The following is a 7,862-nucleotide window of genomic DNA, read 5'->3' on the forward strand; positions in this document are numbered from 1 at the left end:
TATTGAGTTTAGAGAACTAAATTATGATTAACATAATGATTAAATATTATTGTGTGATTTGTTTGGTTGAAATGTAGCCCAAACCTCGTATGGCCCATGCATGCACATAATATGTCTCACACAATGATCATTCATTAAGCAAGTCCACTCTATAACTTTAAGTCTTTATCTAAAATGGGAAACGGCTGAACCAAGAAAAAGAAAACAAGCCACATATGTAGAAAATAAAAAGAAACAAGTTGGCCCAAGGAACAAATGTCTAAAACCCAAGTCAACACTCTCTTTGGTCAAACACCATCACAAATACTTGATCCAAAATTTAGTGGCTGAAATTTGAGAAAGAAAATACAAGTCCAATCACAAGCCCATGAAACAAACTTGATGAATTAAAAAGAAGAGAACCAAAGTTGCCCAAAACCTTCAATAACCTATACGGTGATCACAAAATCAAAGGATCCCACTTTGCAAAGTTATCATTCTTGGTTACTGAAACTCAAATTCCAACTTAATTAACTTTATTCCTTGATAACCAAAAGTCTTACACGTTACTTCATGTCTTGAGTAATGAAAGCGAAAATTCAATTTGATTTAATTCTATTTAATGCTTCTCTCGAAAGCTTTCTTCCTTTTTCCTTCTCTCTCCTCTGCTTCGGTCACATCAATCTTTCAAGGAATATGATAAAAGAAAGTAGAAGTCTCAGAAGAAAGATTTGAAGAAAAGCTATGAAGGATTTGTTCCACAAAAGGAAAAATCTGTGAAAAAGGACCAAAAGATTTCTTTGCCATGTAAGGAAAGAAAGGTCTCGATTCATGAAGCAAATCTATCTTGAAAGCACAGCAAAGATTCATTTCCATTTCTGTGAAGAGGATAGCCTCTAAGTCTCAAGAAGGAAGAAGCAAAAATAGAAAACTTGAAGCTGTCCTGGGTCAGAACCACATCAACATTCAGAATCAAATCTTAGGGCCAAAGTCAAGATCAATGGCCAAGATTGAAGAAGATGGATGAAAAAGGATGAGAGAGATGCATGCAACAGATTCGGGCTCTCTCTCTCTCTCTCTCTCTCTCTCTCTCTCTCTCTCCTCTCATGAAGCCGCCGCTACTCTGATGTTGGAGAAGAAGACAGTGCTAGGGTTAAACGTGATTCAACTTTGGAAACTTCACTCTTCTATATTAAGGGTGAACGGCCAAGGGTTGAAGGTAAGGAGTGAGAGCACACGTTTGGGTTCCCATAGCTCTTTGAGCTGTTTATTCTTCTCCTTCATGACTTTCATTGAATATTTCTTTTTCTCAGTTTAGTCTATCTGTGTTTCATTGGTAAAAGGCAAAATGTGAGGTTTTGTAAGAAAAAGCCAATGAGTGAAAAAAAGAAGAGAGTTAAAGAAAAAGTCATAGTTATCTCAGAAATTCTTTGTATGTATTTCTGTTTTGTTGTCATGATCATGAGGGAATTTCCTTACAAATTGGGTTAGCACTTTACGGTTGAAAGCTAGGTTTGAATCCTAGTCAAGTTCAGGTTGGGTTAGAATCTGGACTTGTTCCCTTACAAGTTGGGTGAGCACTTTACTGTTGAAAGTTAGGGTAAGTCCTAGTTAAGTTCAGGTTGGGTTAAAATCTGGACTTGTCCCAGATAGAATTGGGTAGATTCTAGGGAGAATTAGTGAATGTATTTCTGTTGAAAGTTAGTGAAATTCTGTCACTGTTGTGATAAGACTGGATGTAAGCTACATTGCACTTAGCAGCTGAACCAGGATACATCTAGGTATGATTCTCTCTTCTCTGCTTCGTTTATGCTTCTGGCACTCAGAAGACAAAATGAAAAATGTCTCTCAATCTATTATGAGACAAAATGAAAATGTCTCTCAACTTCTTATGAGACAAAAGTAAAAATATCTCCTAAAATTTTTTTATAAGGGCAAAAGTAATATTCTACAAAAAAGGTAGCTAAGATTCAACCCCCCTTCACTTAGCCACTGATTACCATATATATATATATATATAACATGCCCCTATTTTAAATTTTAAATAATCCCACTACAAATAAATTAAGCCTAATTATTAAAATCCCCAAACCCACTTTATCTTTCTATTATTTTGACTATTAGTTAACCTAATTAAATTTAGTCTTCTTCTATTCTCAGATTCCAGCCGTCACTCATTTATTCTCTTAAACCCTCTTCTTAGTTTCATATTTTCAATCTTTTTTTTCTATTCCTTGTCTAGTGGTCATCTTCTCTTCATCAAAAGGTAAATTTTAAATTCTCCATTTTATTTTATATAGCTCTATATGACTCTATGTATCTTTCAATTTCATTGTTTCTATTTTTGATATTTTCAATTACAAATTTTAATTCAAACAATTATAGTTTAGGTATTAAGCTATTTTTTTATTCTATTCATGAATTTATATATTTTATTTTATTCTCAATTTAGTGATCCTTATTGAGTTAATAGTCAAAATTGTCCCTAAAAGATATTTCAATCTCCATTTTAGTTCTCAAAAATAAAATTAATCGAAATCGTCCCCGAAAGATACACGACTTGGTCACGTTAGTCTTTCCGTCAGTTGGATGATGACGTGTCATGTGGCATGATGTCGTGGTGGGTTAATGCTACGTGTCACAAGATGATTGGTTGACGTGTCAGATCAGTGACACCTGACACACCACGTAATGAAAAAAAAAGATGTAGAAAAAAAATAGTGGTATAACTTTATTTAGGTTAACATACATAAATTTTGTTTTTGAACATATAACTTTGTTTAGGTTAACAAATACATACATTATATATATATATTCCTGCAATATGTAATAATGTAAGAAAAAAATTTTAGAATAGAAAAGAATAAGAGAGATTTTGAGAAGAATTAAAGGAGAGATATAATTTTATTGAAAAAATTTTTAAGAAGAAAAGATACAATTACTAATTTTTTGTTTGTCAATTATATTTTTATTAAAATTAGTAGTATCAAAAAATATTTCAAATTTAATATTATCAAGAAAAAATAAAAAAAAATTATAATTATATAAGAACTACTTTGATTAATTTTTTAAATTTTAGAGATGAAAATGACTTACGTCTGAAATTTCAAGGACTATTTTGATTATAAATAACTTTTTTACATGTCAACTGCGGAGTTAATACTCAAAATGACCCCTGAAATTTGACCTATGACGCAATTAGTCCTTAAACTTTTAATTGACTCAAATTGTACCCTGAAATTTTGACTCGTGCCTCAATTTGGCCCTTTCGATGTTTTTCGTTACTGGAAAGCTAACATGGCAATTTTAAATGACACATGGCACTGTACGATTAGATGATGTGGCCAAAATTTTCAAGACATCAATTTAACCCCTCACAATTTGAACATAAAACCTAGCGCAGCCCAATTCTCTCAAATTGTCGTAGTAGTTTCTCCAATCTTGAAGTATGATGTTGGGTTCAAAGTGGCATCCGATGATAATTGTGATTGATGAATTAGTGCAAACTCCCCTTCAAGCTACACGCATGCACACACACACAAAAAAAAAAGGTTAAACAAGGTACTTCCACTTCTCGTTGCTCTAATAAGACAATGAAGTATGTGTTTGGATTACCGTTTGTAAACGGAAGTTTTTATAAAATTGGTTTTGTAAAATTGATTTTGATCAAAAGTGAGTTAGTATTAACTTGGTTTATGTTTGGTAATTTTTATTTAAAATAGATTATAATAAACTAAATATTGTTTGTATTACATTATTCAAAATCACTTATGAAATTAGAAAAAAATATTATAAAAAAAACAAACATATGAATAATGAAAGACATAATTGGTATACAGAAGATAAATTTTAATCTAACTTGAAAAGGTGAATGAAAAAGTTAGAATTTGTAACTTTTGGTAAATGTGGGTTAAAGATAGAAATCACTTCTACGTTTAGAGAACTCAAAGCACTTCTCTCTTCTCCAATGCAAATTCAAACACACTGGAAATAAGATTGTCAAAAATATACAATTATAATGGTAATTTCACGTACCTTTGCGACTTTTCCTGCAGTGCAACTTGCACAGACAAGTCCACTTTACCTTTGTTGGTTTTTTTAGAATATTTTTATTGACATTCTTTACATTACTCTCTTGTTGGTTCAGTTTCTTAATCTCCAATAGAACTTTGTCATCACTGGATTGGAAGGTTGCCCCTTTAACCAGAATAGACCTTACCAAACCCAAACCATCCAATTCTTTTGGGGGAATTGGGGCTGCGTTAGGTTTTATATTCAAATTGTGAGAGGTTAAATTGATGCCTTGAAAATTTTGGCCACATCATCTAACCGTACAGTGCCACGTGTCATTTAAAATTGCCATGTCAGCTTTCCGGTAACGAAAAACGTCAAAAGGGCCAAATTGAGATACGAGTCAAAATTTCAGGGTACAATTTGAGTCAATTGAAAGTTTAAGGGCTAAATTGTGTCGATGGTCAAATTTCAGGGGCCATTTTGAGTATTAACTCGTCAACTGCCACGTGTCACTGATCTGACACGTGGCGTGCCAGGTGTCACTAATTTGACACGTCAACCAATCATTTTGTGACACATGGTATTAACCCACCACGTCATCATGCCACGTGGCACTTAACGTGACACATCATCGTCCAACTGACGGAATAACTAACATGACCAAGTCGTGTATCTTTCGAGGACGATTTCGATTAATTTTGTCTTTCGAGGATCAAAATGGAGATCGGAGTATCTTTCAAGGACGATTTTGACTATTAACTTGATCCTTATTATTTATTTGTTTATCTTTTGTTTTATTCTATTATATGTAATTATGTTGCATATAAATTTTTAAAGTGAATTGATCAATTTACTAATTTGGAATATATATTTTTTTATTTTTAGAAATATTAATGAAAAAAATATTTCTCCACTAGAATATGAAGTCATTCCATTAGTCTATTCTAATAAAAAGAAGTTCTTAGAATTCAATGTAAAAAGTCTGATAGCTGATCCTGGACAACGACCCAAAATTTTAAATTATGATCCAAATAATAGAGATGAAATATGCACTTTTTTATTTTTAAATTTAAATTAATATATATTTTAATAGTAATGTGTATTATTTTTTTTTTCCTAACATAAATTTTCTGAATCCATCACTGACCATACAACGTAACGTACATTACTTACAAAAAATAATATATCATATGAAAATAACGTTTTTATATGAAAATGTGAGAATGTATTTATAATCATTGAATTAGTTTTAATAGTTAAGATTAGACATATCTAATAAATAACACTATAAATATATTTATTGAATTTATGACAATACATTTAAAGTCATTACATTTATGATCATTATTTTTAATTTTTATTAAAATATATCTAATAAAGATATTAAAATAATTAATTTCATATAACCATAAAAAAGCATAATTAAAAAACTTTACACAAACAATACTTTTTTAAAAAAATGGGATCATATAATAATTAAAATTATTCCATTTCAATATATATCCCTCGTATCCATATATATTGTTAATAATTTTCCGGGGCAAAAAAGCATTATTACTAACTTGTCTTAGGGACACTCCAGCTCGATGGTGTACACATTTTGATTCCGATTTATAGAGAATTTTGTTCTTTCAATTCGCCTGTTCGTTACTGTTTCAACGTTAGTTCCTTCTTTAATTTTTCGTGTGAACAGATTCAGGCTGTACTAAGCTATTTGATATAACCATCATGACGAACTCCTTTCACATTAGATATGTTTAATTTTAATCATTAAAACTAATCTAATAACTATAAATATATTTTTACACACACACACATATATATATTCCATCAAAATATATATATACACACGATAAACAGTAGGTAGGCTGCAAAAAATAAAGAAAATGATGATTAAATTAAAGGAAGAACTAACTTAGAATAACAAATTGAACTCGTGTCTGATGATAGCAATTTTTTATTCTTGCAACACGATTGTAAAAACTGTGACATTATTAGCCTTGAGAAAACCTCAAATTAGTCTCTACCATATATTTGGTGATTAAACAACAAATTAATTTCCACAATATTTTTTTAGTACGCACATTCTTGAAATTATAGAAATAAAATACTTTATTTCCTAACTCACATGATTAACTAATATTTATTTAGGAGATCACTCATATAAAAATGGTAAAAACAATTTTTTTTAAGTTATTTATTTGGCAACATTTAGAAAACATACTCTAAAAAAATATAAATTAATAATAAAAGTATAAATTATAAATGAAATTGAAGATCTAAGAGACGAAAAAATTATATTAATAATTTTAAGTAATATTAATTCAGACGACATTAAATTTCTTAAATCATTACAAAATAATTTTGTTCAAAATTTTAATTTCAAAATAAGTTTTATTCAAAGAATTAAAAAAAAAATAAAAATTACTAAATTAAAAATAGAACAATTAGCAATAAGAATTAGTAGATTAAAATATAAATCTTTAAAAATAAAAAAATATTAAAAAATTATTAAAATTGTAAATAAAAATTCAACTCGTAAAAAATTATTAAATTTGTAAAATGAAAAAAAGTTAAATTAACGATTTTAAATAAAAGACCTAATATATAATAATATATTTATTAGACCAAATCAAACGTTTTTATTTAAAGGCGTTTTAAACGTCTTTTGCCTGATTCTCTGATTCTCTGTTCTTTATTTTTTTTGTTGCCTATAGTATTTTCTAATCTGATAGGTTAATGACTAATCCGTTGTGGATGAGAGCTTTATTTAAAGATTTGTCGCTGGTTAATGGGTTGCTCTATGCACAAGATAGAATTCGATACCAAATTACCAATACTTATTTAAGTGGACGAATGAGCTGATTACCTAAATTGATTATTTGCTCTTTATTTAACCCTGTCTCACATGACACCCACTAACCAACAAGGTAGCGTTCATAACTGAAGGGGCCGAGGGAAGAAATCCAAACAGATTGAAAGGACGAGGGGAATCTGGGCCATGATTTTATCTCCCCATCACCTCTTCATTACTGATTGCATTGCAAGTCCAAAGGACCACAGGTATTTAAATTTTTCTTTCCTATGGATTTCAAAACTAATTATTTTTTTTGTCATGCATTTCAATGTCTCTAAATAACAACAACAACAAAGCCTTGTCCCACTAAGTGGGGTCGGCTACATGAATCAAACGACGCCATTGTGCTCTGTCATGTATCATGTCTACAGAGAGACCGTTTACATGTAGATCTCGTTTGACCACCTCATGGATGGTCTTCTTAGGTCTTCCTCTGCCTTTCGCCCTTTGTCCATCTTCCATCTCAATTCGTATTTTGACATACTTTTAACATATGAATAGACCCAACTACATTGTTGGGAACGAGCCGAAACAAATTGTACCCAAATAGAAAAAGGACCCACGCAAAGGGTCCAGTGTCTTAGGTGGTTTCGATGTCATTTTAATATGTCCTACAATAAGCCCAACCCAAAATCAACCATTCAGTTTGTTGCGACCAAAAGAAAGAAAAGATTCACGCCATCAACCAAAAAGAAAAATCGAGATTTGTGAACTGATAATAGGTATAGGCAGCGGAGAGATTTGTGAATAAGTTATTCTGCTATCGCTCACCTCATTGCTCAAATTATGTGGCATGTTTAGTGTGCACATTGCAGATATATATGCTTGGTGGGGGATATTTTCAGAACAAAAATGTTATTTATATTAAAATTAGTCACTAAAATCAATCACTAATATATTTATATATAAATATATGTAAAATTTAATTTATTTTTAATATTTATTTGTATTCCAACATATATTTTATACTAATAACTGATTTTAGTATACATATAATATAGTTATTTTTAGA

The sequence above is a fragment of the Arachis ipaensis genome, chromosome B03 (genome assembly GCF_000816755.2).
Source record: "Arachis ipaensis cultivar K30076 chromosome B03, Araip1.1, whole genome shotgun sequence".
Classification (NCBI taxonomy): domain Eukaryota; kingdom Viridiplantae; phylum Streptophyta; class Magnoliopsida; order Fabales; family Fabaceae; genus Arachis; species Arachis ipaensis.